The sequence below is a fragment of the Apteryx mantelli genome, chromosome 1 (genome assembly GCF_036417845.1).
Source record: "Apteryx mantelli isolate bAptMan1 chromosome 1, bAptMan1.hap1, whole genome shotgun sequence".
NCBI lineage: Eukaryota > Metazoa > Chordata > Aves > Apterygiformes > Apterygidae > Apteryx > Apteryx mantelli.
In genome coordinates this window covers 26,993,704-27,020,329 of record NC_089978.1, presented here as the reverse complement: position 1 = coordinate 27,020,329, position 26,626 = coordinate 26,993,704, and the positions used below count along the sequence as shown (strand labels likewise).

General features: G+C 38.5%; 1 protein-coding gene across 2 annotated transcripts in view; it reads left to right on the top strand.

The window, feature by feature from the left end:
- Window positions 1-26,626, top strand: part of STARD13 (StAR related lipid transfer domain containing 13) — a 156,904-nt gene that overhangs the window by 74,736 nt on the left and 55,542 nt on the right. Inside the window, exon 1 of one of the 2 annotated variants that reach the window (XM_013962105.2) lies at window positions 8,155-8,178. The exons of the other annotated variant lie outside the window; for it this stretch is intronic. The gene's annotated coding sequence lies outside the window, so the exon portion shown is untranslated. Of the gene's footprint in view, window positions 1-8,154; window positions 8,179-26,626 lie in introns of those variants that run through there. 2 annotated transcript variants of the gene reach the window in all.

Genomic DNA, 26,626 nt, shown 5'->3' with positions numbered 1-26,626 from the left:
TGGCCAAAGAATGATGTGAGTAACCTGGCACAGAACAACCTTCAATGGAAAATTAAATTCCTGATCATCAGAGAAGGAAGGTACCAGAGCAGCCTCCCGAGAGCAGATTTAGGGAGAAGGTGTCGGTCTGGACCTGGATGAGTTAATGGCAAGGACGGTACAATGTGAACACCTGCCTTACTTGGGGATGAGGCTTGCTGATCCTTCCCGCACAGTATGCTTGTACCTCTTCTTTCTTCTCAAAAGGCTCAAGGTATTTCTAAATCTAACTAGTGGCTCCTAAATGCTGTCTTGCAAAAGCAAATTCTGACAATATGAATAAATAATATGTTCTTAAGCATCTTAGTTTTGAGATGCGAAATATAAAATTTCTGTTAGTTCTTTTGGCCACATTATGAGCAAATGCATTGTACTGTATGAAAGCTGATTTTACAGAGTACCTTTAAACTATTAAAGCCTCTCCCTTAACAGCATCATGGTAGAAGGTTCAAAGTATTAAATTTATTCAGTTCCAAAACAGAATCCTGGGACAGGCAGACACAGCCATCCTAGATACACTGAAAAAGGAGATCTTTTCTCTCTACAGGTAATTGGAGCAAAAATGGTAAATAATTCATTTCTCCCCTTCTCCTTCTCTCCACTGCTGTTGTGAGAATCTGCAACTATTTGTGAACTTGGTATTTCAAAATGGCCAGAAGACCAAAGAGGTTGGACTAGAGACCTCCTGAGATCCTTTCTGAACTGATTTATCCTGTGGTTCTATGATTCAGCATTTTTAAGGACCAGGTAGGGCAAACTTTCACCAGAGCCTGTGGAGCTCGACCATATTTCCATCACAGACTCTGTGAGCACTGAAGGTCCCTGGCTAGAGTCCTAGCTCTTTAAAAAGGAGCTCTTTACATTGAGGTTCAAAGTCTTTCTTTGACAGAAGCCTGTCCACCAAAATGTATGTTCACATTTCTTCTGGTGATTCCCGAAGAGTCAGCAGAGACACTTAGTGGATTAGAAGGCCCCAATGAAGCTCTGTGGGGCACCATAATCTCTTCGCCCATAGATCTTTCTTGCCTGTGGCTCACATTACCAAAAGAACAAATCAGTACATCTCCAAGTCCTTCACTTTACATGACCATTTATAAGGTACCTACTCTTTATAAATGGCAATTTATAAGATATATGTAAATGGTAATTTATACAGAGAGAGTAATCAGTAACACATAATCTCTTGTACCTGACCTTCAGAGTCACAGTTTGGGAAGAAGTCTCTGATTTTTTACTGAGGTCTGATCTGGTATCCTATCTTAGCAGATCTCACAACTAGCTCAAGAGCAGAGAGAAGTGAGAACTGCAGTATCTGCAGAAGAGTGACAGGAGGAACTATCTTACTGCCCTTCATCCATAGTACTACATCTGTACTGCTAAACCAAGAAGGGTCAGGGATCCCAAGGCCAGGGAGCATGGACCGATTCATGTCCACAGTTCTTTGGAGAAAGTTAATTGGAGTGGTCTAAAACAGAGCCAGGGAAAAAACTAGCAGATAGCTTGCAAATAAGCACTGCAGATGATTTAGCTTCCAGTACCTGAGCTTATTCCCTGACTGTCTTTTATTCAGCCAGACTGATATATAGGATACTACTGTAGGGCTGTGTCTACAACTAGCAAATAGTGTGGCTCAGGAAGAGCAGTTTTGTAGAGTGAAACAGTCCTGATAAATGAAATCCATACTACCACATTTTGCTGTGTTTTATTTTGGATTTACTCAAGTTTGATCCTGTGAACTGAATGCTCATTAGTGGCAGGAGCAGATATTCCCATTTAGTTTCATCCTGAAGGAATTCAGCGCGCTGTCTGAAACCAAAAAGGAGGAGAGTGAATATATTTCTTTTCACCTGCAGCATGCTTCTTCCTTGTTATTCTGGTGATGGTCAAAAGTCTCAGGGCAGAGAAAGAATAGATCTTGTCCTGTGTGTGCTATAAACATTACTTTAGCCAGTAGACAAAATACTCAGTAAAAGTCCTTGGAAGATCCCCCATCCTGGGTATATATAATGCGCATCACATTGCGGTATTAAGCCTTTCGTCACCTCTTACAACCTTTGCTAGAGATTCAAAATTCTGTTATTATTCAAATGGGTATGTGCTACTGATTGGTCTTATTTATGGATTTTCAAGTACATTTTAAAGGTCAAACAAGTAATCTTAATCAGTCATGTGTGTTTTGACAGCTGATAAGTAAGTATCGAATGTACAACAGCGCCTGGAAAGCAGATTAATTATATTTGCCATTACATATTTGGATCAGGCGCAGGGATGGTGCTTCTGCTCTGCTCATTTCACCCTCCACCATCAAGCTACTGGCATTGATCAGCTCGTACATCCACAGGAGAGCACTGTCGTTGCAGCACTTCAAATCTGAGTCACAGCTGCTTGGCCGAGAGCCCAGGGCCCGTGTCTCATGGCTGCCAGTTGAGAGAGCAGTAGCTGCATCAGAGTTGCACTGCCTCCGGTTAAGAGCATTCCTGGCTACTTACTCTGTGCTGTTTTCTTCCTGGCTAGTAACAATTTGGAAATTTGTCTGGCTTAGTTGTCCTCAAATTCTTGTTGGTTGTGGAGAGCTATTAGATCACAAGATCACATCTGACTCTCCTCAGTTACCATCTGCAAAACTGTAATCAAGGAAACAGAAAACATTTTCACATTTCCACAAAACTGCCATCACAGACTGGGAGCAAGGTTTGAATACGGAGGGTGTAGTATCAGCTTCTACCATATGAACTAAAGGACTAACTATATCTCTTAGTGGGAGCAGTAGTACATACAGAGAAAGGCAACAAGGCTGATCAGCAGAGACGCTAAATAGATGAGATTCTTCAGCTTAGAAAAAAGGAGGATTCAATGAGATATGTTAGAAGCCTGTGAAATCATCTATTGTGTGGAAAAACTGAAACTGTAAGAATTATGGGGCATGTAATGAAATGGCTTGACAGTAAGTGTGAATAGGCAGAAGTACTTTTTTTCGTATTTTTCCACTACATTTTTGGAACTCATTGTGATTCAGTGTAATCGAGTGCCGGTGTATAACTAAGTTCAAAAAGGGACTCGACCATTCATAGCAGATTAGTCTGTTGTGAGTACTGAACACAGTAGTCCTTCCCCATCAACTGGCTCAGGAAGCCCCAAAATCCCTATTTACTGGAAGCTGAGGGGCGCACCTGGGAAAAGCCACTTGCAGCATGTGCCAGTCTCATCCTCTTCCCTAAGCCGCTATCAGAGATGAACCTAAATGGATCCTTGATCAAGTCTATGATGGCAGCTCTTTTGTTTTTCAATGATCATCAGCTGAGCTAGCCACAGACAGCAGTCCAGGGGTTGTGTTTGCCTCGGGAACATGATCAATCGTTAATGAGAAAGGTGACTGTTTTAATCATCAGTCGGAGGACAGAGTGCCCTTCAGACACACTTTCTTCTGGATGTGGCGCTCACTTTAGAAGAACCTGAGAACCTCTGGACTTAACAGCTCATTCAAATTACATCCAGGTCTGCCTGGTAGTTCTTAATTTCTGCAGCACAGTTTCTTGAGTTGGTCTGGAGGGTGGAGGATTGAAACATTGCACAGTTCACAAACACTCAGCTCTGCTTTGTTCATGCGAACAAAGTTTGTACTGCTATTTTTATGGTACCACCTTGCATTTACTCTTTGTTAAACATGCTAATGAGTTCAGTGCAGTATAGTGCATTCAGTGCTGTGCAGAAAATAAAAGTATTTCCTGCCTACACTTCAAAAGACCTGGTCTGATAGTAAAGGCTCTTTCTAACTAAGGGCTACTGGCCCAAACAATATGCGTTCTGGGTTAGTCTGTCAAAAAAGCTCTATATTGTAAACATAAATTTATCTTTGTGAGAATGACAAGCCCCTGTTCAAAGCAAAACATTGTATAAAACAATCCACTGAGGCAATATGTTTTACCATATTCTCCCTGTGGAATAGAGAAGAGTTTTGTGTTACATTAATCAGCTTCTAAGCCCTGAAGGTCACAATTATCTGGCCACTATTTTTCAGTATTAGTGATTTTAGTACATGATTAACTTTCATGTGTGCATCATTAAGATGAGGAATTGTTTTTGAAGTTTCAAATAGAGCAGCAGGTCTTAGCTGTAGTATTTGCCATACTTGCTCAGCCACTGTTAAAAGGGATGATTTATAGAAAATCCAGCTGTGAGTTTTCGTTTCTTCAAGAGCAGGAGGCGGGACTAGAAACCAACCTAAAACCAAGCAGAGCATTGATCAGACTAGAAATGATGTAGAGCACAGCTCCCCAGACAACAGCTAAGCATCGTGGAAGTATTAGCTGGCACAGATAACAAGGCGGAAGCTGCACTCAGTGACAGAGAAGCCATCTGTCAGCATCTGAGCCTCAGATTGCAAGAAACCAGAAAATGAAGTACAGAAGAAAGTGATTTTGGTTCAAAGGTACAGTGAAGCCTAAGGATATTTGTAGACAGTAAGTTTCTATACTGTAGCAGTGATGTTTAATACAACAGCTAGTACTGTTTGGAAGAGCTTTTCAGCTTTAAAAACAGGCATTAAGTATCTCCTTTATTAAATAGCTTTTACTTAGAGGTTTTATTTATTTTTAAGATGTAAATAAGCTTATCTGTGTGAGGTGGCTTGTTTAGAAAACTTGTAAACAAACTTTAAAACTGCTGGTGTCCATCACTTCAGAGGGTGGTTTTGTTTAATAAGGTCATCTCCTGTCTAGGCTAAGATTTGTTTGTAACCTTTCTGAAAAATATCTTCCAAAAAAAGCCTGCTTTGGCCTCATGTGAGGTGAAGAAGGGTAGGAAAGAATATTTTTTCTGGAAAGGGGAAAGGATTTCCCACCCAAATAGATCTAAACTAACTGGAACTACAGCATATAAACACCCCGGGGCTAAATTCTACCCTCACTTACACTGAGGTAAGTCAGGTTTAAGTCTACTGCAGTTAATAAAATTACTCCTGTTTTAATTAAGAATAGAATTTCGTTGCACATTTCTTAATAAAGAGAAAACCCCGTGGTTCTTTCCAAAGTATATTTTATGTTAACAGATTATTAAGGACTTGCTTTAAAATTCATTAAAATTAATTGTAAACTCATGTCGTGATACATCTTTTGTCATGTATTTGTGTCCTTCATTGAAATGAGTACAAAAACCAGCACGAGACATTGTAAGCAGTCCTGTTATTTCTTGTTAGAAAGTTCTCAAATAAGGTTTACACTGCTTATAAGTTTCATGCTCAGTTCAGTTCAGTGGCTTGTGTTTGGTGTGATGTGTTTTAATTCTGAAAGGTTTGTGAAGCTCCAGCTGGCAATGATAAGGTGATATTAGGTATAGCAGATAAGTATGAAAGTGCCTTACAAGACCCCAGAAGATTGTATGATTAGGAATGAAACAATTCTATTACAAATCATACAGAAAAATTACTCTCGTTGCAATGGTTTTAATATACTAGTTGCTCTGTGCTAGAAGTAGAAGCATTGGCTGTTGACTGAAAAAAAAGAAAAAAAAAGACTCACTATTATGGCCCAATATGGATGACAAAACACCGTAGCATGTGTGGGAAAATGGCTGCAGTCCAATGTCTGGAACCGTTTATCTTCTGGTAGAGTCTGGAAGATGACTGTTTTATGTATTTTACAGAAATCCCTGCTGATTGATTTCATTTACTTAGGGGGAGGGGGCATGGTGACTGATGACGGGGACAAATGAAAAAAAATGTGGATTCTTTACATTATCCTGACATTCTGTTCTGTTTAGGGTTGTTGGCACCTTTAAAGGAGCCCGTACCATCCTGGGCAATCCCATACATCTTGCTGCTGCTTTTTCTACTATGCCCTGTCAGATTTTTGCTTCTTGTTTTCTGGTCTCAGTGAGCCAAAAGTTGTGGGTTCTGCTTCCCAGCCCTTTCACTAGCTTTGCCCTTTTCCTGACAGCAGAGGATAAATTTTGGATATTATTTGCAAAAAGTCTGAAGGGGAATGGACAGAAATTGCTACAGTTCTGTGTAGCCTGTCAGTAGTTTGGCTGACAGTGGGCACTGTTATTGAAGAGAGAGGAAAGAATTTGTGACAAAAACTGAGATTTCCTGCCAGTGGAGAAAAGTCTGTTTTTAGCGTGCAGGACTTTCTGAAATAGCTCATCGTGCTTTGGCACATGCGTTCTGTACGCTGAGATGATCATACAGTTCTCTTCTGACGTTTGTTGCTAAAATAGCCCCAATTTCTGGTGTTTCTTTATTTGTAAAGAATAAAAGGCTTGTCAAGCACAGTACAGACAATTGGGTTATGCTGTACCACAGTGTCTCTCCTTTACTTTCCTGTTATTTTTGTGTGTGTTCTGCCTGCCTGTCTGTCAAGGTGTTTGCCTTTAAAGCAATTAGTCTCACATCATGGCATGACAGTCACAGTGCTTGTTACATACCAGGCATATCTACAGACATTTACTTTCATGTTGCAGGGAATCAGTGCCAACATTTTCATATGATGAAAGAAGAATGGGGTTATACATTTACTAGTCAATACACTGCTACTGTTTTGAGGTTTAACAAAAAGAGGGAAAACTAGACTTTTTAGATGACAGCACTACTTCAATTTATACCCAGAAATCTATTCACAAGGCCCTCTACTAATGGTCACAATGTCATGTGCATGCAAGGTCAAATAGAAAACCTGGAGAAAGGGAAGAACAGTGTACCTATCCCATCACACCCAGTTTCCCATATATGCCACTTTGTACCATCACATTATTCATTGATAGAGTGGGAAAGAAAGAAAAATGCCCTACTTTACCCCAACAGCCAAGGAAGCTTCACATATTTATCAAATATTTTTATCAGACTGATAGAACCCAGTAAGTCTTGTGTTTTAACGGTATCCCAAAAATAAACCCTTCTGAACATCTTCCTATGCTATTTTCCTTTGGTGTCTTTCGGTCCGTTGATGTTCTTTGTCTTCACTGGTTGTCACACTGTCTTCACGTGTGCTCATTTTCTGTGTCTATTTATATGTTGAGGATATACTCACGATTATCAGAACATCTCTTTGTTAGTCATGTGTTGACCACTGATTTGTAAGTTTGCAGGAATTTAGATTTATCTTAACCTTTCCTACTTCATTAATTTTCTCATCCTTCTTTTAAACTACTACACGTTTTGGTTATCCTCCAATTGAGCATTTTTCTTGCTGGGACTGTTCCAGTGAGGTGGCCAGTTATGATCTTGATTAGTTAAATTTGAGTCTTTCCTGCTTTTTGGCAGATTTAATCAAGGAGGGCAGTTTTCACGTGATTAGTGCCGTGGGTTTCAAGATCCCAGTTCTTTCTCTCAGATATGCCACTGAGCTGCCATATGACACAGAGCAAATCTAATGTCCCTGTGACTTTTCTAGAAGATCTACGTTTATCATAGGATTCTTGAGGGGAACTGTCCTCTTCACTGAGAGGACTCTTACCGAGATAATGCTGGTAAAAAGATACAGTGTAAGTGTGTGGTATATTGTTATTAAAACCAAATTAAATATTCATTCTGTCTCTAAGCTAATTAAGTACACTACTCCATTTTATCAGTTTGTTTCCTCTTCTAACAAAGCTGCATTTGATACGCAGTTTTCCCTGACTTCCTTTAATTTTGCACTTGGTAGAGGACATGAAAGGGGACAAAGCCTATACAAACTTGTTTTCTTCATCCACTGTGACTGCATTCTCTGAGTAGTTCAGAGCAGGATTGGGGAGCCACAGCCCCCCGTCCCTTCCTCTTCTGGAAGGATTTGTGTGAGCTGTCAGTCCCTGAGGCGCAGCGTGTTCAGGCTCCAGCCACTTCTGCTACGACCAGCACTGTCCCTACACTTTGATCTGTCAGGTCTCAGCCAGCCTGGAACTGCTTTCTGCCCAGGGAGATCTCCCTAGCTGTTTAGACCTAACTTAAGACTATTTTGTGACCTAATGGGTTACAAACCCCTATCTACCTAAACCATTCTTTTCATAACATATTTTAGCTCCAGTGACACCAGTGTGTTGAGAGGTTTCATAAGTATGGCAGAAAGCATGAAGGGCCTAATGCCTCTTTAAGTCTCTTCCTTACCTAGAAACATCCTTCATGTGACCAGAGCAAAGGTGCACTCCTGGACGTGCTACTTCTTACAGGTAAAATATCTTGGAATATATTTTACAAACATACATACCTTGTCCATTATCCTATTTTTTGATAAACTTCATCAATTTGTACTTTAAGATACAGTGTACAACAAACATATGCCAGGTGCTAGAACTAGAGCTGCCTCTTGTTTTCATGTCAGATCAAGCCAAGATGTTGTTAAAAACAGAAAATTAAAGTTAAAAAAAAAACAACAAAAACACCAGACAGGAAGCTCTGTAGGCAATGGAACATTATACAATCTCTCATTGAATCTCTATGCAGGACATAGGGCAACAGCAAAACTGTTACATACTAAATGAGTTTGGAGCAGGGGCCAATTGAATGAAATGCATAAATGATTTACTTATTCATTTATAACTCTAACCTAGAATCATGAATTTTTGCTATTACCATAAAAAGGATGACTTTGTGTGACCCTTTAAAGCCATCAGCATTAAGTGGCATTAACTTGACGGCTACTTGTTTTGTAGTTTCAGTGAAAAATTATGCATAAATCAAGTAGGCTTTGCTTGTAACATATTCATAATCCTCACAAGCAAAACTCCCACCCAAACCTAGTGATCAAGCATGATTTCTTGAACTCAGCAGAAAGGTCAGGTCATAAAAAACATGGCGGTGTAATATTCAGGCCACCCAGGCAATTTTTTTTGGCTAGGGCATTGCTTTAAGTAAGTGATTGTAAAACTAAAATAATAATAAGATTCTGATTTAAGCAGATAAAAGCTAGGGGAGTTACATTAGACTCAGTTTCCATCCACTGAACACATTCAGACAAGCTAAGATCACACACTGTGTGAAGAACATTTTTACACAGAAGGACAGACAGGATGGGCTGAGGTTGAGTCCTGAATGTTCTGGGTTTTGTATATCAAAGCCTTTTGTAAATCAAACCCTTAGCATTGTTTTGTTCCTTCAGTTTTTCAGGTTTTCCTTCAGTAATTACCTTTAATTTTGTTGATTTATTGGTGCTTTCGAAAGCAAGTGGACTCAGTAAAACATAATCATACTGAGTAAAATAAAAACTTCTATTAAATCTGTGCACATTATATACAAAAGGAAAGGACTGATTGAAGGGACTTTTGTGGACATGGTCTTCCACCTACAGGTAAAAACAGTGGTAGCTGCCTTTCAAAGTTGCAGTTAAGTTACTTAATTACAAATGAAATTGGAGGTCTTATGGGCACTAGATTATGTTTGAAAAAGGCACAAAATGGTCACACCACGCTTATTCTGGGGAAATATTTGGAGGCTCAGCTTCTCAGAGAGTTTTCACAGCTTTCTCTGCAGGCATGGAAGTCACTGTCCTAGCAGAGCTTCCCTGGCAGCTAACGTCTTGCTGCCACCACCAACTTCACCACCGCGTTCCTGCGACGCTCACTGTGGCCTCCTCCAGCAGTACTGCTCCTCCTGGCACCCATCTCCCGCACCGAAACCCTCTTCGCAGCAGTGGCCGTCCCTCTCCCCAGTCTTCCAGGCTCCCTGTCCCCCTCACGCACACCTGCACCCTACACTCACACTCCAAAAAGCATGTTTGCTCCTTTTTTCCAGCTTCCTGGAGTATAACATCCAGGCGGTCTTCCTCCCTTCTGTCTCCTCTGTGTCCATGTGTCCCTGCTGAGACGCATGGAGCAGGTCATGGTTGCAGAAAGGAAATGGGTCCTTGCTTGTAGAAGAAAAAGTATTTAGCAAATTGTTCATTTAGAAGACCTTTCATTGCCACAGCTGTACATCCATCTACCTAATGACCTATTTAGGTAGCTCCATCCTCTTAATTTTATTCGTAGGAATATGCATACCAATGACAAGGAACGAATGTTATAGATACAGGCACTATGATGTGTACCCCTCTTGTGCCTCTGAGTCACTGAATTAAAAAAATAGATGCATACTAATATTTAATGCTTACACAGTGCATTAGATCTCCATTGTAGAAACATGTCTAATTTATACATCCCAATTAACAGAAGAGGTAATCATACATAATAGTCAGTCTTTTCATCACTGAACCCAATGAGGAATGAAGACATTATTTTGTCTGGATTCTAATTGCTTATACATACCTGAAAATGCCACTCCATGTTCTCAGCTCTTTGTGAAAACACAGTGAGTTTGCAGTTACGAGAATATTTCAGACAGTTGCATAATGAGGTATCTTCACTTTTTAACTCAGCTGAAAATTAGGAGTGTGACCCAAATCTTATTGGGAGATCTCAACTGGAGTTTTTCAATAGACTTAGGTGCTGAAAGAGCTAAACTAGTACATTTTGAAAATTTGTTTGAAAATCATCTCTCAGAAAATAGTCTTGAAAGCTTGGTACTGATAATGAAAATTCCCACAGACTTTTAGTGCAGTGGAACACTCTCACAACTATATAAACACATTATACTGTATAAACACACTAAACTATATAAAGAATATAAATACATTTATATTATTCATCCAAGCTCCCAGCCTAAATTCAGCAGACAGCCATAGTTCTGTCTTAATTCCTCATTCCTGGTTGCTGTGGCATCAAAGTTAGAAAAATATCTGCCAGCTCCAGGTGGCTGAGCACACAAACTCGGCTGTAGATGGGTGAAACATGAGGAGTAATTTAGGGAGCCATGAGGTGGTATCCTAAAAGTAACAGGTATTATCCATGGGTTTTGCTAAAATGGGCAAGGAATTTTGAACACTATTGTGTTATATTGTTGTGAAACCTGGGCTTTATTTAGCTGCAGTATAAGGAGAAGACCCTGTACCAGAAATCTACATTTGCACTGAGAGACTCTGGTAGTAAAATCTGAAATTCAATTCATATTAAATACAAAATTAGGGATTAGATGGAGCTGGATGGTATCACCTTTAAATCTCCCTCAACAGAATCTCATTCTGTCATTAGTTCCACTCAGTTCAATGGGATTATAAGATCTTTTAATAAAGGCGGCAGAATTAAGCCTTCAGGTTAAACACAGATATGATTAGAACATAGGTGCTGTGCAAAAAAATCTGTTCTCATTTACAGTCTTGCTACTGAGAATTTGTCCTTAGAGAACCACATAATACAAATAGGATCTATAATTCAAACTTTTTAATCTTAACTATGCTCAGGATCTATATTCTAGTGCTTTGGTAGAGTTTCTTCTCCCCATCCAGTTGTCACTGTTTGAAGTCACTTTAATAGAGAGAATTAATTTTCATTGAAAGCAAATTTTTCCCAACATTTCCTTGTCTCCAGTAAGAAAAGAACAAGAACAAAGACTACCAAACAAAATACAACTTGTCTAAAATCTCATAAAAGCTCTTGCTCAAGAATCTATCAAGCCTGGGAAAATATGTGTTCTTTTGTAAAAACATATTTTTCCTTGAAGTCACTGCTAGATTGCAAAAGTTCACATAACATATTGGTGTGTGTATGTGTTTATATAAGACAGACCTCTGTATTTCACTTTCTGAGGTCAGTGTTACCCTGGCAACTGTATTTTATTGATTAGTAGAATATATATAAATTGTATCAGAGCTGCATTGCCTTACATGTTCATTTTTTCTTTTGGAGAAGTGGTTTCATTTTGTTATTCTCCGAGTAAAATTATTTTTCTGATATGAGAAGAAACATTCTTTTGAGTCCTTTTGGAGGAGTTTCTGTGATTACAAACAAGATCCAAGAAAGCTTGGTAAACATATGCTTATAAAGTTAAGTTATACACATTATATACTGATACATATATTTCTTCTCAAAGTCCTTTTGTGGTATTTTTTAACTTAGTATGTCTTATCTGGTGAACAAACTGGAGATTCTCTCAGTATAGTTTTAGTTATTAAATATTATGTAGTGCTTTTCATCCAAAGATTTCAAATTCCTTTTAATAATGCTTCACATAATCTCTTTGAACTAACTATTCTTATAGAATTTATTTTACACATAGATAAGCCGAGATACAGAAAGTTTTAAACTTGCCTTAAAATCAGAGTAAATCTGAAACAGTGGTGAGAATAGCTCCTGAAACACAAAAACCTTCTAGTCTTGTTCTATCCATTATAGGTTTGTCAGGTCTAATATTTAGTTCTTGACTTAATCACAGTAGTATTCAAAGAACCTGCTGTCCGCTTGTGAGTCCTGTTGTTGTGGGTGCTGTACACTATGAGAAGTCGTGGCGCAGACTTGAAGATCTTACATTTTCACGCAAACCAAGACACAAGTAATGTTACAAGCACTAGGGAATGGGACAGAAAGGATAGGAGGGGTAACATTTGTAAGTTCAGACGGTGCCATTGCCTGATTACCCGCACAACTTGAGTTCCAAATAGTTAGATTTATCAGGTAGCTTCCTACTTTTGGCTTTGTCCTTTTTCCCATTCATTTATTTATTTCATGGTTTACAAGTATCACTGCATGCAAGAGTAGGCAGGATATGCAGCTTCCCAGATCAAATCAGGCAGGGAATTTGGCAGAGGAACAATGAGAAAAAATTATGAAGACGGAGGAAAAGAAGGGGGCAGTGTACAAATAATGGATGGGAAAGTAATGGATGTTCAGCCAAATGTTGATGTAAAAAACGTCTTTTTTATAGAGAGCTGAAAGCATAGCGATCACTAGAATCCTAATATTAACAATTTACAAATTATAACAGTGATAGTATTCGTATGTCATACAGACCGTAAATGATGGGAATGGGTTGTCAACACACATAGGAAAACAAGTCTGAAAATCTCTAGCACTTTCTTTTATAATAGTTGCTGACAATTAAATATTCCATTGGTTGTTATCTAAATATTTATCTTCAGTTAAATTACAAGAAGTCCACAGTCAGAGAAAACCCACGCTCTTCTGTCCTCTGTTTTCAAGATTAAATTATGTTCTACCTTTGAAAAAATGCTTGGTTTCTGGTTTTATTCTGTTTTATTTTTGTGGATAACTGAAAAAAAAGAAAGAAAAAAAGGGTCTGCCATTGATGGCAAGCAGGGACAAAGACACTGTAGCTAGATTGTGGTTTTCTAGGCTGTTTACCATGCTAAGTCAGAGACCATAATGTGAAATCATGTTTTTAATCTTTTGGATTAAAACATTCAACAACAGGCCTTCTTAGCAACAAGGCTCCACCTAACACAGAGCCTCATTTTTTTGCAAGGATCCTGCAGTTTTACATGCATTTTCTGGGCCAGTCTTCAACAGAGACAACACTAATTTATTCCAGATGGAAGTCAGGCTGACTATAATTAGCAATACCATGGTATTTGTCAGAAAAATCATGAAAAGCTGGCATTTGTTAGAGAGGCAGTGTGTCTTGTGGAGAACCCAGTCCATTTAATTCAAGCTTTTAGGTACTTGGGGTTAAACAGATGATCCAGTCCATTTAACATAGCTGCTTAAATTCCTTGTACAGTCTAAGGAGAGTGGCAGTTGCTTCTGAAGACATGCAGAAGGAGACCATTCCCTCTCTCCGTCCATCTACCCACCCAAGGATGATTCAGTCTGCCTCATTAAAGTAACTACCCCTCCCATTGGGAATACACAGGAACAATAGGAAATAAATGCTGGCACCTCCGACCAGTTGGGATCCATTTACTCATTTGACGATGGATGTGACTTATCTTCCTTTTGCATAATAACCTAAAAATTAGAGCACTCACCCAGGAGGCAGGAGGTCCTGGGCTCTACACTGTCTGTGTGGTTTGAGCTCACATATTCCACATTTAACTCAGAGGAGCTAAATTCCTGCCTTTAGCAGAATGACCAGCCGTAAGTCTCCATGCTTTTGTTTCTTCTGCTTTCCTTTTCTATCTATTTATGAAGAATGTAAATTCTTTAAGGACACAGCTTATTTGTAATTGCATGCTTGAGAAGCAGTGACTGTTACAAGGTTCTAATTTTGGCTGAGGTTTGTAATGAAATACAAGTAACAGTAACACTTGTGCATGTTTCTCCCTTCACACCACAAAAAATTGCTGAATAGCTTTGCCCTGGTAGGTGCATAATATGTTTTTAATTGGTATGTGTAGAGGACAGGCTTTGTACAGCCTTTGACTGCAATATGGTTGGTGGAATAGAGGATGAGTCTCCAGTGATACTGAACTTGTTGTGTATTTAGGGAGTGGCTTCTCGTTACTATTCTATGGACATGACTATCTCCTCATTTCTATTCGTCTCTTCCAGGGAGGTTTGCACTGGAGCTTAGTAGATCTTTAGGACTGGGAAATACCTTGCTCCAGGATCCTTTCTTGCAACTGACTGTTTTAGAAACTTTCTTGAATCTAGGAAAGTATATAGCTCAGGGCAGAGGTAGGTTGTAGAGCTCCTACTCAGTGCAGCAGCCCCTTAACATCTTATTCTCTTGGAGTTTATGAAGAAGGAAGCAGTGGGAGGGACGGGGATGTGAGGACAATGTGGTGCATTACTCAGTCACTCCTGCAACACTGGTGACAAAGGCAGTAGTGATATCTTCCTCGTGTTAATCTTTCTGGATCTGCCAAAAGTTGGAGCAGCCCATAGCCCAGTGATGAGTAGTAGCTGACCTTTATTTCCATTGTAGAGAATATTGTAAAACTGAGCTAAACAAGTTGCTTTCTGAGCACTGGCATCAATGACAACTAGTCTCCTATGGATTTGGATTCTGAATCTCCTAACAGATTCCTTCCCCCTACCACATTGTCTGCAGAGTCCTTGCTTCCCTCATTCCGCACTGCTCCCCAGATCTGTCTCATACCCCTTAAATATTTGTCTGGGAAAGCGGTACCTGTGCTGCAGGTGATACAGTGATGTATGTTGTTAGGCCGTGCACACTCTTCCGCCAACTGTCTGCTGCTTCTCAGCATGGATAATGGATCATTCTACAAATGCCTTTTCCTTACTGGAATACTAATTTGTGTGCTTTTCTCTACCCACACCAACTCTTATAAAACTTACTGCCTCTGAAATCTGTGTTTCCCTGCCAAATTTGACTGAAACAGGCTAGTAGATTCTGAAATTATACTGGGGTGCAGGTGGGACATCCCAGAGAGACAGGTGAAATCTTATTTCCTTAGGAAGTCATAGCACAGATACACTGTAATGCAAGCAGAAATTACAGGCATTATGTGGAAATTAGCAGGTGAAGCTCTATGATTTTTTTGTGAAGACAGTCAGAAAAGGAATGCATGTTTAGGTTTGCCTTAAAATCTATTAAATTATTATAGTGAAAAATTGTTTAGTAACTCACCTTAAGGAAAATATGGGAGCCACAGTGTCAATTCATCCCTAATGTATCTGAGCCCAGCAGATGGATATCCAATGATGAGTTTGGTCTGAGCTGGTCAGGCATAATAAATAACTATATAGCTTATAGATGGCTAAAGTTAAATCAGTACCTTGAACATATAAAATGACAGTTATTTTAGTTAACTCTTACTTTGAAACCTTTGAAGGTATTATTAACTCTGTGTACCTTTTATTAAATAACATTTAAAAGAGAAATAAACTTGCATATAAAATTTTTAATGATGTTCAAATGCATTTACAGTCAAGGAGAGTTTTAGAAGTTCAACAATGCTATGTTGAACTTTCCTTCTCCTTCTGTATCTCCCTGTCCTCAGTTACAAAAACATCATAGTCCACATCTGGTTTCATTCTTCCAATTATAAAGAAAAAGATTGACTATGAATGAGCAGGAGTTTTCCCATTGATTTGGAGTTGGTCTTGAACTATCCAGGAGCAATTCAGTTACCGACAATTCAAGAAAGGCACCCAGAGATGAAGACACTCTTTCTTACTAGCTACTCTTTAAAATTAATTTTAATCTTGAAAATCAGATTAATACAAGTTATTTAATAAAAGCCACAGAAATCAATCATTTTACTGTGTCTAAAATGTTTTGCATGTGAAGCCTATGAAAGTGTTAATAATTTCGGATTTATCTTTTGCTTTTGGATCTCAGGCAACTTCCTCCCAAAGCTATTTTAGAAATTTTTGTGTGTTTGAGTCTGTATAATCATTTTCCTGCTTCAATTGGTGGTGATCCACCATAATACACTTAGATACATTTTCAAAATGCCCATTTGGCTTAGGATATAGTCAGTGCTTTCATCTCTTCTAAAAATGAGAATTAGGAGAGTAGTAGCCAAAGGCTGACTTCAGCCTGGCAAGGTTGTTTTCCGCAGGTTCCCCATATATTCAGTAGGGAGACACCGTTCAGAGCAAAAGCCTCACATCAGATGGCTTTAACTGTTCTGTAGCCTCTCGCCTTCCATTGACTATAGACGGAGACATGAAAATTTTAAACTCCCTACTCTAAAGTTAGCCTAGAAACACGCTGTCACTCTGAAGGTTTTACCCTCAGCATATTATGTATCTAACCCACGACAACTGTTTGAATTAGACAGGACTGTGGAAGGGGTCCTGTGTCTTACTCCATGTACAAAATGATCTCAGTTCTCAGTTAACAGCAATTTACATGGATTTCCTACTGGACTGAGTAGGACTTGTGTACCTGTACATTTCAGGAAGGAAATCTCTACTTGAAAAGGTTGGTCCAAAATGTTAATCTCCAGGAGAGCATCCTCAGGTATTTGCACAGCAGGATATAAAGTTTCTGCATGGGAACAGTAATAAAAATGTACCCATAGTTATTATTTATCAAATAAGAGTTACTGTGTTTTCATAGTGTCGGTTACCATTGCAAAATCCTTCTAGGGTAGAAGGGTTCTCCTCAAGGAGAAAATGCTAAGTAAGCACCATCTTGGGCGATCTAAGTAATACCCTTATCTCACAGGATGCCCTTAGGGAGCACTCTTTAAAAAACAGCATAACCTGAAGGCCCCAAGCATTAATCTGAAAGCTCTTCAGCACTGATCTCCTAGACTGACAGCAAAATAACCCTTCTGAATAAATGAGCACAGTATTAAAAAAGTGATACCATTGTTATTCCTCCTGACAGAAGTTAAATCGTGCTTTTGAAAATGTAACTTCTCTTGGGGTGGGTAATGATAGGAGAGATTTTGGAGAAGCGGAATGTTCATCCATGAAGAAATACGTGTGAGTGAGGAATTTCACAGGTAAAGCACTGTGTATGTTTTCATAAATACTTTAGACAGAGAGTCTCTTGTAATCTAAAGACAAGTAGATTTTAAAAAGGAGATTTTAAAAAGAACTAGTAAGTACCTTAAAGAAAAATATCTTCAAATTAGGGGCATATTTCATATATGAGCCCAAATTTGAATACTTTTGATGTCTCTTACCCTTAGCCCTCTTGTCTTTATAAGACAAGTTTTATAAAAGACAATTTCTATATTTTATTGCAGGTGTACATTTTCCAATTTGAACTGACCATCTTTAGGAAGTGGTTAAAGAGAGGATGAGACTTGGTAGTCTCAGGGTAGCACACTCTAATTGCAAATGAAAGATTTACCCCCCATACTTAAGAATTTTAGTAAAAATGTCCAAAACGGACAAAGGAAGAGATGAGTGTAATATTACTGTAAAGTGAGCCTCTAAAAGCTTTTGTAGCTGAAGGCTCTGCTTTTTAGAAGAGGATTCCAACCATGGTTAGAATTTATGATTTTATGAAAAATGTAAGGATGGAAAATAAAATTGTTTCAAAATATACCCAATCATGCTTTATATTAAAGGAAATTATCCCTAACTGGAGCTCCTTGCAATTACTGTGAAAGCATGCAACTTTGAGATACACAACAAAATGCTGCATATATCACAGCTTGGAGTTGAGGTAGATACTGGGTACTGTGTGCTTTTAATTCCTGATGGCTACTACAGCCTTTCTATTTCCAGCAGAAAATAATTTTCCTTGGGCTAGCAGGAAATATATAAAAATCTTACAAAGTTTTGTATAGTTACGGATGAAATATTTATGAAATAAATTCCTAGATAATTCCAACATAAAAACCCACAGTAAAGCCATGCATTGTATGTCAGTTAAGGACCATCTTCCATCTTAACATTCCTTGGGATTCTTTTGTGGTGCTGTCCTTTTTTATTTTTGCATCTCTTGAAAGCCAGATTTGCCTTGGAGGTTCGGTATCATTGTGGTAAAGACTAGCTGGTACTACTGATCTCGCTATTGACTATTACACTTACTTTAATCAGCCCCTTTAGCACACAGGTCTTATCCCTTTGACCCTTTGGAAGGGTCTTAATGCCTCCTGCAGATGCTAATGCTCTGGTTCCTTCTAAATGATGAAGGAAAACGTTTTGGTCTTTTCATTTCAAGGCATCATAAAGTCTTGGAGACTTCTGAGACTGGTTGCTTGATGTAATTAAAAATTAGTGGAGCAGAACAGCTGTACTTGATCTGCCTGACAGACACTTGAATAACAGCTTTTCCTAGGGCTACCTCCTTAAACAGTTCCTTTTGCATCTGCATTTCTCTCCTTGCTGACCAAAATGTCAACTGTTTTACTGCCATACCATCATCACTTATAAGGCAAATGACTAACTACTGTCAGTACAGAACAACAGGCCTTATCATAAAAAATGGAAAACAACATTACTAAAAACTAAAATTAATCTCTTTGGGGTTTGAGGGGTTTTTTTTATGCAATTCCCTGCAAAATCTAGTTGGATTCTGTTCATTGCACATAGGGTGAACTACCAAGACAGGCTGTAAATTGAGGCATAAAATTGAGTCAACAGGTATTAAGTAAGGATGCAGATATGTCACAGTTTAGTAGTACAAGAATTGCCTTCAGTAGCACACACACCCAACATGTGAAATGAAATGTAACAAACTGTTTTTCTGGAGTAGACCTATTGCATTGCTTCAAAGCCTATCTGCTTTGGAAGAGAGAGAAAATGTCATCTTTTCTATGTGCTTGAAGTTCATACTGGACAAACTTTAAATGAAAGGAAATAGAAGAAAGAAGGATGTGAGGAGGTGTGCAGTTTCTACATTGTTGTTTTAAAAGGTCGTTGGGGACTGGTACTGCTCAGGCTCTTAGTTTGAGGAAAAACTATAGTATGACAGCTGAATGATAATAATTAAATGTTTTTCTACTATATATAGGTTGAGCATTGCAGAGACATCATCTAAATATAGGCACTTGGTTATATACAGAGAGAGAGATTTAGTTCTTCAAATCTTAATCTTTATGAACATTTATGTGTAAATAAATATTTATTTGATAGAGTATTTTTTCTTTGCAGAAGAAGAGAAAATCAGTCATCATTATCGATGAACTATTCATAAGACTTGGTATACAAAAGTTTTTAGGGCTAAATTCTGGTATTTTCATTGATATTAAATAGCAACTCATTCTTCGGGTTATGTTATCAATAGTGAGAATATCTAGTGTAGTGCTCACTGTGTGATATTGTTTTGGAGAGGTCTTTGTTACTAGGATTGTAATTTGGGGATTTTCTTTAGTTAAAAGAATATACTTCTGACGCATCAGACATGCTTTTTGTTCAGTATGCCACGTACAGAATAACCATGGGTTATTTAGAAGTGCAGTATTTGCCTGACACAAGTACTGTTCTTTCAACACTAGGCTGTCACGATAATCCGTCACATTATTATGACGTAAGTACTCATTAGTTACTCTTAGTCACTGTAGTTGCCTAGTTTCCCCCCAACAGGAAACTGTTTAATAAACAATGTTATTTGAGAAATTGGCAATTTTCTCTTCCATGTTTCAGCTTGGAATATATTCTTATCTTTTCATTCACCAGCATTTTTCCTCTTCCACCTTCAGAAATTCATAGTTGTGCAGGCCTTTCATCCTAACAAATCTGTGGGTGTTTGAAGAGGACTGTTCTTTAGTATTAATCAGAAGAAATGAGGGTTAACAAATCTGGACTCTGCAGCTGATGTTACCAGCCAGTAATCCTTACCAATTGTCAAAAGCAGCATTGTAAAAAATGTCACCATTTCTGTAAGCAGGAATGTAAATGATGTTAAGATGCTAGCGCTGGAGGAATGTAAGGTAACATTTGCAGAAAATGCGGAGAATTTTACTGAGTTTCTGCTGAATAGCCACAGATGTGGCAGTGCAGAGGCAGTTAAATGCAAGGACTGGAAAAGTAAGCAGTGCATTCCAGCAGCAGCAACTGAAGGCTGATTCAGTTAAAATCTCCATCTGAAAACAGAGCCGGAACTGAATCACAAAAACATCTACTTCGATGTAGAGTAGTAAATTTGTCACCTAGCTGGTCTGAGACCAAAGCAACCTGTTTGGTCAGGTGTATATAAGAATGTATTTTTGGAGTTGTTCTGAATCCCAGATTCCTCTAAGGAAGAGTAAATATTAGTCCTGCAGGTTTGGGCAGAGAGTGGATTAGATGAACTTTCACTGTCCACTTTGGGCTCATTTTCTATGGTTAATTTTAAGTTCTACAATGATGTCTTTTTAAGATAAAAACAAGCCCAGTCATTTTGTGGAGGAGAAAAAGACATCTCAAATCTGTTTTAAACTGGTCAGTTTGCAGGATATGGCTACAGTTATTATCAGTCCAAAGTATGCAAGTCAGAGAGAAGTATTAGCTAGTTATTCCTGATTGTGTGTTGTGTAAGATCCATTCAAGGAAATGTGACTGCAGCAGTTTGGTAGTTCAACTTTCTTCTTAGCTCACTGACTAGAGCAAAGGGAAGAATGAAACTGGACAGAGACCAACTGAACTATCTTGATCATTAGTGGGACAGATGTGGAAATGAAGCCAAAAAAATAACAGTTGGGGAGTCAGGAAGAGAAAGTGTATTTATGGAAATTAAATAGAGAAAGAGCCCAGCAGTAAGGAATTCTCTATTATGTTGAAAATTCAGGAGAGATTAAGAAGGATTCTTTTTTTCAGATCTATTCCTTATGTCAATAACACTGTGCATGCCTTATGGTACAATCCAGCAAAGCAAGCAAGCAGATAAACTTTAGACCTGCTTAGGGACATGGATTTCAATGACACTTACGGATCTGTTGAAAATCCTGACCAGGAAAGCAACCTTATTCAAGACAGTGCTTAAACTATGCAACTGCCCTCCCTTAAAGTAGAAGCTTAAATTCATCTTTTCTGCTTCAGAAAAAGACTTAAATGTATCCCTCGATTGGGACTTAGGTTACAGGAACAGACTGCTATAAAAATATAACATCAGTGGAATTTTCCAAGCCCAGAAGATAATTTAGTGCCCACATACTTATTTTATATCTGATTTATGGCTTCACAGCCATGTCTAAGCCAGTACTGCCAAATAAAATTTTCTTTAATGTTACTTGTGTTCAGTTCTTCCTCAGGTATTTGGAGTGATGTATAACATATAAATTAAGTGAAAGTTTCATTCTAGAAATGATCAGTCATATTTATATTTTAAAAGTGTAACTTACATTTTTCACGGTATCAGTTTCTAAACATAACTACTATATGCTCCACTAAATCAAGGACCCAAATACTTGCAAAAACTATGTAGTTGTATCATACAAAGGGGTTCTTTTTCATAATACCGTTGTAAATGTACTTTTTTGTACTCCAATAATTTAGCAATTTCATTTAATGAAACCAATTAGACAAAAAAAAAACAGTGAATTTGCCCTCAGGTTCCACGTAGGTGGGTGTGTTACTGACACCTGTGTTGATACATTTAACTGAAATAACATTTGCATGAATTCCATTTAGTAAGGATACATTTGGCTGATGCCAGTGAATGGTAGGGCGCTTAATCAAACAATAAATAGCAATGCACTTTTAAGGATTGATCGTTTAATGCAGACATTGTCAGAAGAATTAAATATGTCATAATGTCCTTTTGTTCTTTCTTTTTACTTAAGATAATAAACCATAACATTCTAAATCTCCTCAGAGTCTTTAATAAAGAAAGATTTCTTCTCTTAATTTGGACAGCTGCATAATTGGGGTGTTAGATAATCCTCAAGGGTGTAATCAGAATGATCTTACTAACAATTTTCTATTTTCCCTGCTTAGAGCAGAATGAACAGTTTTAGGCATTTGTAGTCTGTGCTATTGCCTTAAAAATCAAACATTGATCATTATAATATAATTTGGAACCAAAGATCTTCAGGTCCCTTGTAAATAGATCTAATTAATTAAAGTTCCGAACATCTGTTGTGGTAGGTATGTTTATAACCCTTTTAATGGAGGAAAATCTGATGCGCTGGTATAATTTAACTATTTGCCAAAATCAAATCATAAACCAGCAGCAGAATCTGGAAAAAAAAATCAATAGGTCTGGCTTCTAGTCTTGACCATTAGCTACACAAAATCCAGTAAGCAAATAACTGCCTGAATCTAGAGCCTACTTACAAAAAGTCACAGGATTTGTCCACCAGAAATTTCCACAATTCATGGAAGGGTAATAGGAGTGTCTGTAACTGTGGTTTCATTCACTAGGCACTCAGAACAGAGAACGTGTCCAGGAAGGTGGCCTCTACCTGGGGTATCACCATGTACTTCTATCCCCTTCCTGCAAGTCGGGCTGTTCACATTAACCCGGCAGCATGGCCCCATTCCCAGCAGCTGGGGAATCGAGGCACACTGTGGCTGTCCTTGCTCTGCTCCCATCTCTCTGTCATGCAATTAGCAGAGGCTGGCTGGGACCAGTGACTGTTTTCTTTCTGGTTCCAGATATTTCTGCTGTTGAAGTCAGTGAGATGGAAGAAGACTTGTATCCTAGAAAACTGGCAGGAAAAAAGGGTAATGATCTTAACACCTATACAGTCTCAGTCTTCAGTCAAATGCTATATTCACCACGAAACAGTATACACATCAGCTGAATCAGATTTCCTATTTTTATTATAAAAAGAGGCAATAGCAGGGCAAGAGTCCAACGTAAAAACATATGTTAAGGTATCTTTCCTCAGCAGGAGGGACTTCTGCTGATGTTAGCTATTGGAGCCTCCAATTTAACTGTTAAGTACATGATAAAGTTCCTGTGGTGACACTCTGCAGAAGAGCAACTTAGCTTAGAAATGGTACAGAAAGTTAAACAGAAGTTCAGTCAAGCTGGCTAGCTAGTGCTCACTGCAGTATCCTTCTAGAAATGACCTGCCCATGCTTACTGATAGCATTTCTCCTGCAAACAGACTATATGCTAATTTCTCTATACACCCTCAGTTTCCACTGTATAATAGCATTAATGACCTTGACAGAAAGCTTTTCCTGGGGATTAATAACCATTTGAAGTTTAATGACCTGAGGCTGTGCCTCAGGACATCAACTCCTCCAAGCTGCTCATTAAATCCTTAGGATACAAAGTCCGCTTCAATCATTCCTGCTTAAGTAGTTGCTCAGTGTCACCTAATAACAATATTCTCCTGAGGTATTTCCTCTTTAGAGGCCCCAGTGCTGGAAATTTTTCCATCCTTAAGTCTTATGGGAAAATAACTCATCATTAATTTTTTAGGTGACTGTGTATTACAAGTCAAAGCATTTACTCAGACTGTCACTGGGTTTCTGCTGTGATGAACGCATTAAAAATGGCTAAGACAGATAGCTAAAATCATAAATTGTGCATGGAAATCTGAACTATTTGTTTTGGCTGCTGACAATCTCATAATCCAAATTAAGAGCCATCCTAACATTGGTGGTTTGGCGAGAGGTAATTTATTTGAGAGGTGATGGTATGACAGGTTACTACTTCGTAGCAAACAGTGGCTTCATACTAACTGTGGAGGATACCCCAAATTCAAATCTGTGTGGAAGGAACAATATAACAGAGAGTGTGTCTGCTTGTTGGAGGAGAAATACCACTGCTAGGCCAATTTCTTACTGATGAAGTCATAAGTCAAAGCTGGTGTGTTGTCCAGTGTTATGGTACATACTTGTGAAGGGTGAACTTGTTTTTTGTAGGAGAGCCAACATTAGGTTTTTCATTTAAGGCAAAATTCTTCCCAAATCCAGATGGCATCAAGTACAATTGGATCTTTAGTTAAATCTGCTGCTGCGGTGTTGCATCGTGCTCCTTGTTTATTTGTGTAATAGTAGTGCGCAGCATGCCAAGTAGGTATGACGCAAACAAATTGCTATTAAAAGTTTCTTCCCAAAGTTTCTAAACTGAAAGAGATGAAAAACACAGGGAAGAAGGCAATCAATAACAGCTGAAGGAAACCAATAAAGTGAGCAAGGTGCACAGTTATGTGTCAACAAATCAGTTTTATTGTCTTCACATCAATTGTAAGAATCCTCTGGTGAAGTTTTGCCAGTGTAGTGCTCTCACATTAGCCTCTGTGTTGTGTACTGAGCAACTGATTGACTTGATACATCTAAGGAGAGCTAGGAACAGTGGTCTTATGGCACTGGAAAAGAGATGTTTGCCTTTCTGAGAGGTCTGGGAAGACCAGCCTTCTCCTTCAAATTAATTTAGAACTAAATATGCTGGCCTTGTGCTTTGAGCGCATTTTTAGGAAAAGAAAAGCATTCTTCTGACAGGTTCTAAAAAGCAAAACTGCTTGGAGTTGTTTATAAGCTTAAAATACTAAAAGAAAACCTGAATACAAAGAATGTATAGTATCAACTGTAGGGACAGTCTCAATAAGCACTGCTTAAATTGATAAGTGGGACATGGATATATCCTAAGGAAACCAGCTGATGCATTTTGAGCAGGTGAATTGATGAATAGAATACACATGGGGTGAGTAACTCCAGCACTTACTTCCTTGCTTATGTTTGAGATTAGTGGATTCTGAGGTCAAGTAATACTAACTCAGTGACATGCTTTGTGTGGGAAATATATGCTATTTGTGGTAAACACTGGTCACCTACACAGGAATGTTCCTACATAAATCTCAAACTCCTTTACAAACATGGGTATGGATCATTTATGCCATCACTGCAAATGGAAAAAAGCAGGGGCAAAGAGATGGAATTAATAACCTCAAGTCACACAGTGCATTAACAGATGTCTCAAAGAAGAATTCACTTCATCTTACTGGAAATGCCTCTAGCTTTATATGCCTGTTCATCCTAAATTTGCTATATAGTCTCTAGAGAAGAATGGGCACTTTTCTGGCACAATGCATTTGACTTCCTTTAGACATTTACTTTAAGATAAGATGAATATTTTCATGGAAGTGCCTCCTTCTCTCCGTGTACTTAAGGGGTACCTGGGGTGAATAGTTCGCACGTAGTTGGTTGTAGGTATGGTGATTCCCACTCTGTGTCTAGAAATCTGTACATATGTAAATAAACAGTTTACATGGATGACAAAACATCTGCTATGCATGCAAGGCAGGTTAACAAGATATTTAAGCACATGCTTAATGCTAAGCTTCTGAGATGACTCCTGTTGAAGTCTCATTTATAAAATCAACCCCTCTGCTGAGACCCCTGACGTTGTGTGGAACAACTGGGTCCGCTCCTGAGAGAGGACCAGCCTTTGCTCTGAATCTCCAGGCTGGTGTTGGTTTGAGACAAGCTTACAGCATCATTCTCACAGATTTTAGGTGTAGGAATACACTTCTCTTTGGAATTTCCTTTTTAAGGTCTATTGAGAATTCAAATGAGAGCCAGATGAGTTTTTTCCTGTTCATTTAGAAGAATGCAAAACATCATGAGAAACTTTAAATCTCCAGCACTCCCTGAAAGCATTCACCATAACAACATTTTCCTGAAAAAGTTCTTTCCAAGGGATTAGAGCTTGCAGGTGATCAGCATTCATTATGTTTTTCTACTCCTGATTAGGAAAAGCCAGATCAGTAAACAATGAATGAAGGAAATGCTTTGAAATACATTAAACAAATAGTGGCTTTGTAGACTCTCTTTTGAGGTTCCTTTTAGTGATTGGCTTCGTTTTGGAGATCCAGAAAGATTAATGGAAACCCCAGCTCTGTTCCCCAAATCAGAAGGAGTCAGACAGTAGAGCATCGCAGCTGCAGTTTTCACCTTTTGGCAATGTTGCCTTCCCTCCACGTTCTCTAGTGCAGGTAAATCAGTGGAGTTGACACTGGTTTGTTTGGGTTATTATTTCTCTTTAAAGATAGAGCCCTACCAAAAAGTAAAGAACTGTAATTTTCCATTCCCCAGTGTGACTACTTAGTAGTAAATGCCACAGGCTACCGTGGATCCAGGATTTCCAGCTACCACTACAGAGTGAAGAGGTATCATAAAACAGAGACCAACTTCTAAACCAAAATACCTTCACTGTGTGTTCAGTTTTAACCAGTGGTTTCAGAGCAGCATGTGGACTCTTAAAATGCTTATTTAGAATCTTTTGATTTCTTTTTGCTGAGATTTCATTGTCAGATTTAGGCTTCTTCTTTTGAAAATGGAGCCAGCAGTTTTTACCGTAAAATCCATAGAAGAGACCATCTTTTGTAGGCAACTGTCTGCTTTCTGCTTCTGTTTCTGTCTGGAGAACAATTTATCTCATCATACTTCTGGCATATCTGATACTAGCCCCTGCCAAAATCTGAAAGTGAAATAAACCATCAAAAAAATTCAGAATCTTAAAAGTTCAATCCCAGGTCAAGTCTAGAAAAAGGCTAGGCTTGGAAAAAGAAGTACTTCTTATTTTCCTTCCCAGAGTATA